This window comes from Salmo salar, chromosome ssa13 (genome assembly GCF_905237065.1).
Source record: "Salmo salar chromosome ssa13, Ssal_v3.1, whole genome shotgun sequence".
In the NCBI taxonomy this organism is placed as follows: Eukaryota; Metazoa; Chordata; class Actinopteri; order Salmoniformes; family Salmonidae; genus Salmo; species Salmo salar.
The window spans coordinates 96,541,538-96,555,278 of NC_059454.1; positions in this window are offsets into that span (position 1 = coordinate 96,541,538).

Below are 13,741 nucleotides of genomic sequence, written 5' to 3' on the forward strand. Positions count from 1 at the left end.
TTATAGATACTATTTTTCACACATGCATACATGTACACAATGCAGATAAACTCTCTCTCTCTCTCTCTCTCTACACAGTACTGTACCTCTTTCTCTCTCTGTCTGTCACTACTTCTCTCTCCACCCTTTCCTTCTTGTGTTTGTGTGTGCCAGAGGCTTGAGTAGATGTTTATGTGTCCAAAAAGGCGAGAAACAGAACATATATTCCTATTCAAACTGTGAGAACATACATGCACAAAAAAAAGAGCGTTCGCTAGTGTGAGCCACATAGCTAGCTACGTGTGGTTCATTCCTGTTGTCTGGTATGCAGGAGACATTAACATATGCATGATATGTACATGAGGGATGGCTGAACCCTGCAGGGCCTTGCCTGGTGCTGTATTAGTATACATTATGTGTCACACCCCTCATTGACTTCACAAATTGGATTCTGTGGGATGGTGTTGTCGAGCTGTGGCTGCTGTACACACACACACACACACACACACACACACACACACACACACACACACACACTCTCTCTCTCTCTCTCTCTCTCTCTCTCTCTCTCTCTCATTCCTCTGTCTCGTGGTATATAGCCATATTCCCTGAGATGAAAGCAATGTGTGTTAAATGTGTGTATAATATATTATAGTGACTGGAGGTGGCTCAGTGAATAGAAGATAAGAAAGGGAGGAGAGGAGGAGAAAGGAGAGGAGAACGGAGAGGAGAAACGAGAGGAGAAACGAGAGAGCCGAGTGCTTGTTCTGCAGAATGAAAAAGCAAAAGCTCAGACGTGAGAGTGAGAGAGAGAGAGAGAGAGAGAGAGAGAGAGAGAGAGAGAGAGAGAGAGAGAGAGAGAGAGAGAGAGAGAGAGAGAGAGAGAGAGAGAGAGAGAGAGAGAGAGAGAGAGAGAGAGAGAGAGAGAGAGAGAGAGAGAGAGAGAGAGAGAGAGAGAAGGATTGATCTATTCTAAAGCAAACAGTAAAGGTCACAAGGATTAGAGAAGAGGGAGGAGGAGAGGAGAGAGAAGAGGGAGGAGGAGAGGAGAGAGAAGAGGGAGGAGGAGAGGAGAGAGAAGAGGGAGGAGGAGAGGAGAGAGAAGAGGGAGGAGGAGAGGAGAGGAGAGGGAAGAGGGAGGAGAGAGAAGAGGGAGGAGGAGAGGAGAGAGAAGAGGGAGGAGGAGAGGAGAGAGAAGAGGGAGGAGGAGAGGAGAGAGAAGAGGGAGGAGGAGAGGAGAGGAGAGGGAAGAGGGAGGAGAGAGAAGAGGGAGGAGGAGAGGAGAGGAGAGGGAAGAGGGAGGAGGAGAGGAGAGGAGAGAGAAGAGGGAGGAGGAGAGGAGAGGAGAGGGAAGAGGGAGGAGGAGAGGAGAGAGAGAAGAGGGAAAAGAGTAGGACAGAGAAGAGGGAGAGGAGGAAAGAAGATGGAGAAGAGAGAAGAGGGAGGAGAGGAGGTGAGAGAAGAGGGAGAGGAGGAAAGAAGATGGAGAAGAGGAGGAGAGAGAAGAGGGAGAAGAGGGGGAGAAGAGGAGGAGAGGAGGAGAGAGAAGAGGGAGGAGGAGAGGAGAGAGAAGAGGGAGGAGGAGAGGTGGGAGAAGAGGAGGAGAGAGAGGAGAGAAGAGGGAGGAGAAGAGAGAAGAGGGGAGGAGAGAGAAGAGGGAGGAGAGGAGGTGGGAGAAGAGGAGGGGAGAGAGGAGAGAAGAGGGAGGAGAAGAGAGAAGAGGGGAGGAGAGAGAAGAGGGAGGAGAGGAGGTGGGAGAAGAGGAGGAGAGAGAGGAGAGAAGAGGGAGGAGAAGAGGAGAGGGAAGAGGGAGGAGAGGAGGAGAGGGAAGAGAGGAGGAGAGGGAAGAGGGAGGACAGGAAGAGAGAAGAGGGAAAAGAGGAGGAGAGAGAAGAGGAGGAGAGGAGAGAGGAGGAAAATAAATCTGACGTCTCACACTTGATCAGGAATTGTGACTATTGGTCTCCATAGCAACTGAATAGTAGATATGGCCTAATTTGCTCCCTGAAGCTATGAGTATTTGTATTTTTTATTTGTATTTATTATGGTTCCCCATCAGTTCCTGCCAAGGCAGCAGCTACTCTTCCTGGGGTCCAGCAAAATGAAGGCAGTTTATACAATTTTAAAAACATTACAATACATTCACAGGTTTAAACTACCAATAGGACATTCAAAACTGTAATATCTTCTGCTTCACGGAGTCGTGGCTGAAGGACGACACTATCAACATACAGCTGGCTGGTTATATGCTGTTTATACCTCCCCATCTTTTACACCCCTGCTGCTCTCTGTTATTATCTACACATAGTCACTTTAATAACTCTACCTACATGTACATATTACCTCAATTACCTCGACTAACCGGTGCCCCCGCACATTGACTCTGTTCCCGTACCACCTGTATATAGTTTCGCTATTGCTATTTTACTGCTGCTCTTTAATTACTTGTTACTTTTATTTCTTATTCTTATCTGTATTTTTTAAACTGCATTGTTGGTTAGGGACTTGTAAGTAAGCATTTCACTGTAAGGTCTACACCTGTTGTACTCTTAAGTCCTTTTCTTGTGGCACCTGACCACACGGTGAATGAGTACATGCACGTAAGTGTGCTTGTGTGTGTGATGTTAGACGTTCTTTTCAATTCAAAGCTCATTTCAGGAGACGAGTCAAAGCAGTGTCGGTGCTGCAACTCACTACAAAGAGTGTTAAAAGTCTGTGTCTTCATCATGAAGTTTCTCACCCAGTCCACTTCGGTCAAGTTTCCAACAATGATTACTCACCAGTGATCACTGTGTTCCCGTGTTCAAATCAGACGACTGGCCGTGGCAGGTGCTGACGCTAACGTTGCCTTCTCAAAGCTTCTTGTCTTCTTGCCCTCCTATGACACCGAACGTTACCATGAGCCGCTCGCTCACAGCAGATGGGAGCTTCCGTCCATCTAGCCAAAATCCCACGTATTTGTCTCTGTGTCGTTGTCGCAATGGATTTAAAACCCTAGCAAACAGGCATGTCAACATTTGTACCATCAGCAGCAGCACTTGTTCCATGGAGAGTGTCATGATTGATCTGAGGTAAACAAAATACTTTAGGGGGCTGGTCAAGGTGCTGCGCGCACATACGCTTCAAGCCCCCGAGCCATGCCCGAGCCATGCCATGCCCAAGCCCTCTCTCGGCTCATGACATTCCCGTTGCTAATGTGAATAGAAAAGCTTATGTACATATTATGTTAATTAACATTTCGTCCAGATAGTTCCACTCCAAGTCTCTATCTCACCAGAGGGGAGCCAGGATAGTTTAGTGGTGGTATAATCTAACCTAGAAACACAGTTTATTATCCCTCCATTAGATACAATGAAATGGTCCTGGATCCCCTCTGGTAGAAAGGCCTCTGCTTTAACTAAGGTTTTTCAATGAACTTAACAATGTATGAATGTCTTTCTATCTCCCTCCATCTGTCATAAATCTTACAGGGTATGTGTTAGCGGAGAGGGGGGTCTAACGGTGTCTGGTGGGGAGTGGTTGGGGGCCATTTTGAATTTAAATCCACCCCTCCTTTCTTTGTATGAGATAATGAGTTGTAGAGGCCTGATCTGTTCATCATGGTGGCGAGCTGCCTATAGGCTCCTTAGGTTACTTCATAAATGGATGAATGGGGATCAGAAATCATGGGACTGGAGAGATTTGTAATAAGGCATGCTGCAACCCGGCACTAAAGGTATTAATTAGTATTTAATTATAAACCCTTCACCATAAATAACAATAAAAGTGAGGGATTCAGCAGGCTTTCACTGGAATACACTGGGGATGAGAGAGAGTGGGGATGAGAGAGAGAGATGGGGAGAGAGAGAGATGGGGATGGGGATGAGCGAGAGAGTTGGGGATGAGAGAGAGAGATGGGGATGAGAGAGAGAGATGGGGATGAGAGAGAGAGATGGGGATGAGAGAGAGAGATAGGGAGAGAGAGAGATGGGGATGGGGATGAGCGAGAGAGTTGGGGATGAGAGAGAGAGAGATGGGGATGAGAGAGAGAGTGGGGATGAGAGAGAGATGTGTGGGGATGAGAGAGAGATGGGGATGAGAGAGAGATGGGGATGAGAGAGAAATGGGGGAGAGAGAGAGGAAGGGGATGAGAGAGAGATGGGGATGAGAGAGAGATGGGGAGAGAGAGAGAGATGGGGATGAGAGAGAGATGGGGATGAGAGAGAGATGGGGGAGAGAGAGCGATGGGGATGAGAGAGAGATGGGGATGAGAGAGATGGGGAGAGAGAGAGGAAGGAGAGTGGAATAGAAAAATAAATCACTGTTTGTTAAGTGGATTGCCTCATTTGTTTGAATTGAAATCCCACAGAGGGAACGTGTTCATATAAAGCTCAGACAGTACAGTCAATTTGAAAGTCCTTTGTGTCTTCGAGGCAATACATCACTAATAAAATATAAATAAAAGGCTGTATCTCACCTAGGCTACTAACCTAGATAGGCCACCTGTCTCCACCATATTGCTTTCACCTAGGCTACTAAACTAGATAGGCCACCGGTCTCCACCATATTGCATCTCACCTAGGCTACTAAACTAGATAGGCCACCGGTCTCCACCATATTGCATCTCACCTAGGCTACTAAACTAGATAGGCCACCGGTCTCCACCCTATTGCATCTCACCTAGGCTACTAAACAAGATAGGCCACCGGTCTCCACCATATTGCATCTCACCTAGGCTATTAAACTAGATAGGCCACCGGTCTCCACCATATTGCATCTCACCTAGGCTATTAAACTAGATAGGCCACCGGTCTCCACCATATTGCATCTCACCTAGGCTATTAAACTAGATAGGCCACCGGTCTCCACCATATTGCATCTCACCTAGGCTATTAAACTAGATAGGCCACCGGTCTCCACCATATTGCATCTCACCTAGGCTATTAAACTAGATAGGCCTCCTGTCTCCACCATAGAAAAGTTCCGGAACTCCAATTTGAGCAGCAGCAGCTGAAAAATGAGCTCCTACAAATATTGAAATTTACATGGTTTTTAGAGTGAAGTACATTGGAAAAAAAGCAAAAGAAAACTGCAAGACTGAATAGGAGAAAAAACAAGCAACAAACAAAGAAGATAGGCTTTTGAAAAATAACTATTTTTCATAAAATTGTAGTTATCTTAGCAAGCTGAATTGTTTACCAGTTGCTAAGCAGTTGCTAGGGACTCTTTTGGAAGAAGCTAGCTAGCTAACGAAGAACAACAAAGAATATCTAGTTAACAGAAGAAAAGAAAGTGAAAATCAGGACAGAAGAAAAAGGATATCAAAGTGAAACAGTTCTCTAAAGACACAGGAGACAATAATACAAGAAACAACACTTCTGTAGCTTGTCAACTATGTGTCTGTCTATCCCTGTTCTCTCCTCTCTGCACAGGCCATACAAACGCTTCACACCGCGTGGCCGCTGCCACTCTAACCTGGTGGTCCCAGCGCGCACGACCCACGTGGAGTTCCAGGTCTCCGGCAGCCTCTGGAACTGCCGGTCTGCAGCCAACAAGGCTGAGTTCATCTCAGCCTATGCTACCCTCCAGTCCCTAGACTTCCTGGCGCTGACGGAAACATGGATTACCACAGATAACACTGCTACTCCTACTGCTCTCTCTTCGTCTGCCCACGTTTTCTCGCATACCCCTAGAGCATCGAGCCAGCGGGGTGGTGGCACTGGAATCCTCATCTCTCCCAAGTGGACATTCTCTCTTTCTCCCCTGACCCATCTGTCTATCTCCTCATTTGAATTCCATGCTGTCACAGTTACCAGCCCTTTCAAGCTTAACATCCTTATCATTTATCGCCCTCCAGGTTCCCTTGGAGAGTTCATCAATGAGCTTGACGCCTTGATAAGTTCCTTTCCTGAGGATGGCTCACCTCTCACAGTTCTGGGTGACTTTAACCTCCCCACGTCTACCTTTGACTCATTCCTCTCTGCCTCCTTCTTTCCACTCCTCTCCTCTTTTGACCTCACCCTCTCACCTTCCCCCCCTACTCACAAGGCAGGCAATACGCTTGACCTCATCTTTACTAGATGCTGTTCTTCCACTAATCTCATTGCAACTCCCCTCCAAATCTCCGACCACTACCTTGTATCCTTTTCCCTCTTGCTCTCATCCAACACTTCTCACTCTGCCCCTACTCGGATGGTATTGCGCCGTCCCAACCTTCGCTCTCTCTCTCCCGCTACTCTCTCCTCTTCCATCCTATCATCTCTTCCCTCTGCTCAAACCTTCTCCAACCTATCTCCTGATTCTGCCTCCTCAACCCTCCTCTCCTCCCTTTCTGCATCCTTTGATTTTCTCTGTCCCCTATCCTCCAGGCCGGCTCGGTCCTCCCCTCCTGCTCCGTGGCTCGACGACTCACTACGAGCTCACAGAACAAGGCTTCGGGCAGCCGAGCGGAAATGGAGGAAAACTCGCCTCCCTGCGGACCTGGCATCCTTTCACTCACTCCTCTCTACATTCTCCTCTTCTGTCTCTGCTGCTAAAGCCACTTTCTACCACTCTAAATTCCAAGCATCTGCCTCTAACCCTAGGAAGCTCTTTGCTACCTTCTCCTCCCTCCTGAATCCTCCTTCCCCTCCTCCCTCTCTGCGGATGACTTCGTCAACCATTTTGAAAAGAAGGTTGACGATATCCGATCCTCGTTTGCTAAGTCAAACGACACCGCTGGTCCTGCTCACACTGCCCTACCCTGTGCTTTGACCTCTTTCTCCCCTCTCTCTCCAGATGAAATCTCGCGTCTTGTGACGGCCGGCCGCCCAACAACCTGCCCACTTGACCCTATCCCCTCCTCTCTTCTCCAGACCATTTCCGGAGACCTTCTCCCCTTCCTCACCTCGCTCATCAACTCATTCTTGACCGCTGGCTACGTCCCTTCCGTCTTCAAGAGAGCGAGAGTTGCACCCCCTTCTGTAAAAACCTACACTCGATCCCTCCGATGTCAACAACTACAGACCAGTATCCCTTCTTTCTTTTCTCTCCAAAACTCTTGAACGTGCCGTCCTTGGCCAGCTCTCCTGCTATCTCTCTCAGAATGACCTTCTTGATCCTAATCAGTCAGGTTTCAAGACTGGGCATTCAACTGAGACTGCTCTTCTCTGTGTCACGGAGGCTCTCCGCACTGCTAAAGCTAACTCTCTCTCCTCTGCTCTCATCCTTCTAGACCTATCTGCTGCCTTTGATACTGTGAACCATCAGATCCTCCTCTCCACCCTCTCCGAGTTGGGCATCTCCCGGCGCGGCCCACGCTTGGATTGCGTCCTACCTGACAGGTCGCTCCTACCAGGTGGCGTGGCGAGAATCTGTCTCCGCACCATGCGCTCTCACTACTGGTGTCCCCCAGGGCTCTGTTCTAGGCCCTCTCCTATTCTCGCTATACACCAAGTCACTTGGCTCTGTCATATCCTCACATGGTCTCTCCTATCATTGCTATGCAGACGACACACAATTAATCTTCTCCTTTCCCCCTTCTGATAACCAGGCGGTGAATCGCATCTCTGCATGTCTGTCAGACATATCAGTGTGGATGACGGATCACCAGCTCAAGCTGAACCTCGGCAAGACGGAGCTGCTCTTCCTCCCGGGGAAGGACTGCCCGTTCCATGATCTCGCCATCACGGTTGACAACTCCCTTGTGTCCTCCTCCCAGAGTGCTAAGAACCTTGGCGTGATCCTGGACAACACCCTGTCGTTCTCCACTAACATCAAGGCGGTGACCCGATCCTGTAGGTTCATGCTCTACAACATTCGCAGAGTACGACCCTGCCTCACACAGGAAGCGGCGCAGGTCCTAATCCAGGCACTTGTCATCTCCCGTCTGGATTACTGCAACTCGCTGTTGGCTGGGCTCCCTGCCTGTGCCATTAAACCCCTACAACTCATCCAGAACGCCGCAGCCCGTCTGGTGTTCAACCTTCCCAAGTTCTCTCACGTCACCCCGCTCCTCCGCTCTCTCCACTAGCTTCCAGTTGAAGCTCGCATCCGCTACAAGACCATGGTGATTGCCTACGGAGCTGTGAAGGGAACGGCACCTCCATACCTTCAGGCTCTGATCAGGCCCTACACCCAAACAAGGGCACTGCGTTCATCCACCACTGGCCTGCTGGCCCCCCTACCTCTGAGGAAGCACAGTTCCCGCTCAGCCCAGTCAAAACTGTTCGCTGCTCTGGCACCCCAATGGTGGAACAAGCTCCCTCACGACGCCAGGACAGCGGAGTCAATCACCACCTTCCGGAGACACCTGAAACCCCACCTCTTTAAGGAATACCTAGGATAGGATAAAGTAATCCTTCTAACCCCCCCTTAAAAGATTTAGATGCACTATTGTAAAGTGGTTGTTCCACTGGATATCATAAGGTGAATGCACCATTTTGTAAGTCGCTCTGGATAAGAGCGTCTGCTAAATGAGTTAAATGTAATGTAAATGTAATGATATTGCATCTCACCTAGGCTACTAAACTAGATAGGCTACCTGTCTCCACCATATTGCTTTTACCTAGGCTACTAAACTAGATAGGCCACCGGTCTCCACCCTATTCTACTAGATAGGCCACCGGTCTCCACCATATTGCATCTCACCTAGGCTACTAAACTAGATAGGCCTCCTGTCTCCACCATATTGTATCTCACCTAGGCTACTAAACTAGATAGGCTACCTGTCTCCACCATATTGCTTTCACCTAGGCTACTAAACTAGATAGGCCACCGGTCTCCACCATATTGCTTTCACTTAGGCTACTAAACTAGATAGGCCACCGGTCTCCACCATATTGCTTTCACCAATTTGCTCCAGGGTTGACCCTGGACGTGACCCCACTCTCCAAGAATGTTTCCAAGGGGGTTGGGATATGCAAAAAATGCTTTCCCCACGTGAAATAGGACAAATATAAGCACCCACCAAATGATTACTACTGTTGCTTTCACCCGTCACGTTCTCTAAGATCAGTGACTATGAAGGAGGAGGAGGCAAGGAGAAGATATTTAGCACTCTTGAGGAGGCAGCAGCAGAAGGTACACCACAATCACCCCCACACCTTGTCAACACCCATCAACACTCTGGGAGGCCCTCTCTGTTGCTAGGTAACAGCAGAGGAGAGTTTCCTACCTCACCCCTAGTTGGGACTCTGATTGGACTGTCATTAGTGTTCCACTGTGGTACACTGATGGGAAGCTATTTTGGTTGAAGACACTTTTCCACCATGGTCCATTCATGCTATCTGGAATCCTTGGGACGTCCCAATGTTACCCCATTTAATATGAAATGTAAAATAATTAAGGGTTAGGTTAGGTGAGGGTTATGGTTAAGGTTAGGGTTAGGGTTTAGGGTAGGGTTGCCCCAAGGATCCCTGATAGCACTAACCTTTCTACCATCAAAGATAATTCATATTCATTATCGCAAGTGCAACTGAAAAAAAAGGGGGAAATATTTCAAGAGAAAGAGCTGACTGCCATTACTTAGCAGTGCTACTGAGACAAAAGAGCATCTTTATGAAAGACTTTCATAGTTGGCCTCAATCTATGCTTCTAAAAACTCAAAATAGTTTCGCTTTTAAAGACCTTTTCAAAAATAAAATATTTGCTGTTGCTATTTCTTTCAAAGTGACATTTATGGCACCCTATTCCCTATATAGGACACTGTGTGTGTGAGTGTGTGTGTGCCTGAGATGGTATGTTAATTCATGGCTATCCCCCCAACCCAGAGGAGGAGCAGGGATTAGGTAGGCCTATCTCCCAAGGACACCCTTTCAGGTGTGCGTGCATGTGACTCTCTCTATTCCCCTTTGCGTTCTTTAATCTTGTGAGGAGCGATAGTCTCATCACCCCGAAACCTCCTCAAAACACACAATACAGTATCTCCTTTGTACAACTATTTGAATTTACCATCAGATTCCCTTTATTTCCCCCAGCCCTGAGTTGTGTCAGCTACCTTAAAGCGTCCTACACAATGCTGTTTGAAGACTCTGTTCTCCATCTGTGGGTGAGGATCTGCTGCAGGATGGATCTACTGTGATATTATACAATTACCAAAGAGACAGTATATACATTGAGTACACCAAACATTAGGAACACCTTCCGATTATTGAGTTGCATCCCCTTTTGCCCTCAGAACAGCCTCAATTCCTTTCGGGGCATGGACTCTACAAGGTGTTGAAAGCGTCCCACAGGGATGCGGACCCATGTTGACTGCAATGCTTCCCACAGTTGTGTCAAGTTGGCTGGATGTCCTTTGGGTGTTGGACCATTCTTGATACACACAGGAAACTGTTGAGCATAAAAACCCAGCAGCATTGCAGTTCTTGACACAAACCGGTGCGCCTGGCACCTACAAACATACCCTGGTAGCCATTATTTTGGCTACCATGGCCATGCCTCATAGGATGACATTGTTCCCATCCATAGAGCACGAGTGGTCACTGAATGGTTTGATGAGCATGAAAACGTGTAAACTATATTCCATGGCCGTCTCAGTCTCCAGATCTCAACCCAATTGAACACTTATTGGAGATTCTGGAGCGGCGTCTGAGACAGTGTTTTCCACCACGGTTAAAAAAAAAACATTATGGTGTTGCATCCCTCTAATTGAGATCCAGGCATTTGTAGAATCTTTTTTTAAAGTTGTTTTGGCTTGTGGTGGCCCAACATGTTGATGTATTTTTGTAGTTTTATTGTCACATACACCAGATAGGTGCAGTGAAATGTGTTGCGAAATGTGTTGCTTTACAGGGTCAGCCATATTAGTACGCACCCCTGGAACAAATTAGGGTAAGTGTCTTGCTAAAAGGCACATCGAATGATTTTTCACCATCTCGGCGAGGGTATTCAAACCAGTGACCTTTCAGTAACTGGCCAGATGCTCTAACTGATATAATGTAATATTATAGAAGTATCACAGAGACAAAAGAAGAAGAAGGGTTGGTCTGTTAAATGCCACAGAAGCTGGACACTACGGGGCGATTTCGCAAACACATATTAAGCCTAAACCTAGACTAAATTGCACTTTTAAACTGGACTAACTGAAATTGCATTTCTCAGACATGGTTGAAAATAGTCTCAGATTTGCCCTAGTCTAGATTGAAAAAGTCTGATTACCAGAAGGACGATTAGAGTTAATCTAGATCTAAGTGAAGGTTTAAAGGAAACCTGGCCATCTGTTGGGGCGGTATGCAAATTGGAGTGGGTCTAGGATGTCCGGGAGGATGCTGTTGATGTGAGCCATGACCAGCCTTCAAAGCACTTCATGGCTACCGACGTGAGTGCCACGGGGCGGAAATCATTTAGGCAGGTTACCTTCGCTTCCTCGGGCACAGGGACTATGGTGGTCTGCTTGAAATATGTAGGTATTACAGACTCGGTCAGGGAGAGGTTGAAAATGTCAGTGAAGACACTTGACAGTTGGTCCGCACATTCACAAGGCCGTAGGGCCAGACGGATTACCAGGACGTGTAGTCTGAGCATGCACTGACCAACTGGCAAGTGTCTTCACTGACATTTTCAACCTCTCCTTGTCTGAGTCTATAATACCAACATGTTTTAAGCAGACCACCATAGTCCCTGTGCCCATGAACACTAAGGTAACTTGCTTAAATGAGTACTGACCCGTAGCACTCACATCTGTAGCCATGAAATGCTATGAAAGGCAGGTCATGGCTCACATCAACACCATTATCCCAGAAAGCCCCAACAGATCCACAGATGATGCAATCTCTATTGCACTCCACACTGGCCCTTTCACACCTGGACAAAAGAAACACCTATGTGAGAATGCTATTCATTGACTACAGCTCAGCGTTCAATATCATAGTGCCCACAAAGCTCATCACTAAGCTAAGGACGCTGGGACTAAACACCTCCCTCTGCAACTGGATCCTGGACTTCCTGACGGGCCGCCCCCAGGTGGTAAGGGTAGGTAACAACACATCCGCCACACTGATCCTCAACATGGGGGCCCCTCAGGGGTGCGTACTCAGTCCCCTCCTGAATTCCCTGTTCACTCTTTGTTTACATACTGTGTCCCATGGTGAGGTGGGTGTGGATGTGGGTGGGTTTGGGTGAGGGTGTGTGTGTGTCTGTTTGTGTGTGTGCGTGTGTCTGTTTCGATAAAGAATTAACACAGCATTGTACCACCACATCTAATGACGTAAATTAGTGTGACAGACACGGTGCATTAGGCCAGTGGGATTGTGAATAGAACCGCGTCGCTTCCAGCTCTGACATGGATTATAAGGAAGGCTGCTGAAACATTACATCTCTCTCTCTATTCAATACATTCACACCAAACAGCAGTATGTACTGTAGACTGCCTCACCATTGCTCCAGGGTAAGATGTTTATCCATCTACCTAATGGTTAAGGTTAGATGTAGGTGAGAGAATCTGATCCTAGATCTGTGGTTAAGGCCAATGTCGATCGCAAGCCACAGATAATGATGGTACTGAGGACAGGAGTGGTGTTCATTTACAGCCAAAATCAGATTATCAGGACATGATGTATTCCCACGACCTGAGCATGATGGATGGTTGATGCAGTCTAATCCCCTCCAGGTAGAGAGGGATGGATGGATGGGAGACAGGGATGGAGGGATAACTGCAATTATGTACTAAAACTAAACCAATTAAAACTTTGTGTAATTAAGACATCAAAGTCAGTGGGAAATGTCTGCAGACATTTGACTTCCAGGACACATATCTCTAGAATTCCACACCTAACCAGCAACTGATTTTGACGGAGTGACCATTCTTCTGTACCATGACAAGAACACTTAGAAATGAATGAATAGAGCAAGCTCAAATATGTCCATAGAAGACATGGAGACATTGTGAGATAAGCGACACATTGATTAGAGAGGAGGACGTGTTGTTGTTGTACGAGGAGAACTGTGGAGGTTAAACTACGCCAGGAACAGAGAAGGAGCTCCACTGTCCACACAAGCATTCAAATGTAGAGTTTACAAGGTTTGTTTGTGTTAGCTGAAATCAAATGCAGATCCTTTATACACGCACAGAGGAATCACAAACAGTAGCTAGTCTCTAAAGCGAGTGCATCGATCGGACAATATTGCTTTAGAATATGGAGGTGAGGGGTAAGGGAATAACAGATGTAGAATCAAAACAATGGGGTCAAGCCAGCTGAGAAAAAGTAAATCAATTTTAAATTACAAAAGAAAGATCACACATTCACACTTTTGAACAATCAATGGTTATGCTGCTTTGTATGTGTACTTTTTGCTGGCAGGTAAAATTGCTCAGCTCCTAGTTGTATACGTACGATTAGAACGGCTTTTCTTTCCTACCTGCAGTATCCTTAGATCTGACATGATCAGAGAATGCCTTAGATCTGACATGATCAGAGAATGCCTTAGATCTGTCATGATCAGAGAATGCCTTAGATCTGTCATGATCAGAGAATGCCTTAGATCTGTCATGATCAGAGAATGCCTTAGATCTGTCATGATCAGAGAATGCCTTAGATCTGTCATGATCAGAGAATGCCTTAGATCTGTCATGATCAGAGAATGCCTTAGATCTGTCATGATCAGAGAATGCCTTAGATCTGACATGATCAGAGAATGCCTTAGATCTGACATGATCAGAGAATGGCTTAGTTGAGAGGGAATGTTAAAAGAAGAAAATATTCCACAGCCACGTTGCACAATCGATAGAATCATACTCAAAAGTCTGAACAAGCAGCACAGCTCCAATAATGTCAGTAGCAGTCTCACAGTAGGGGCTCCATTC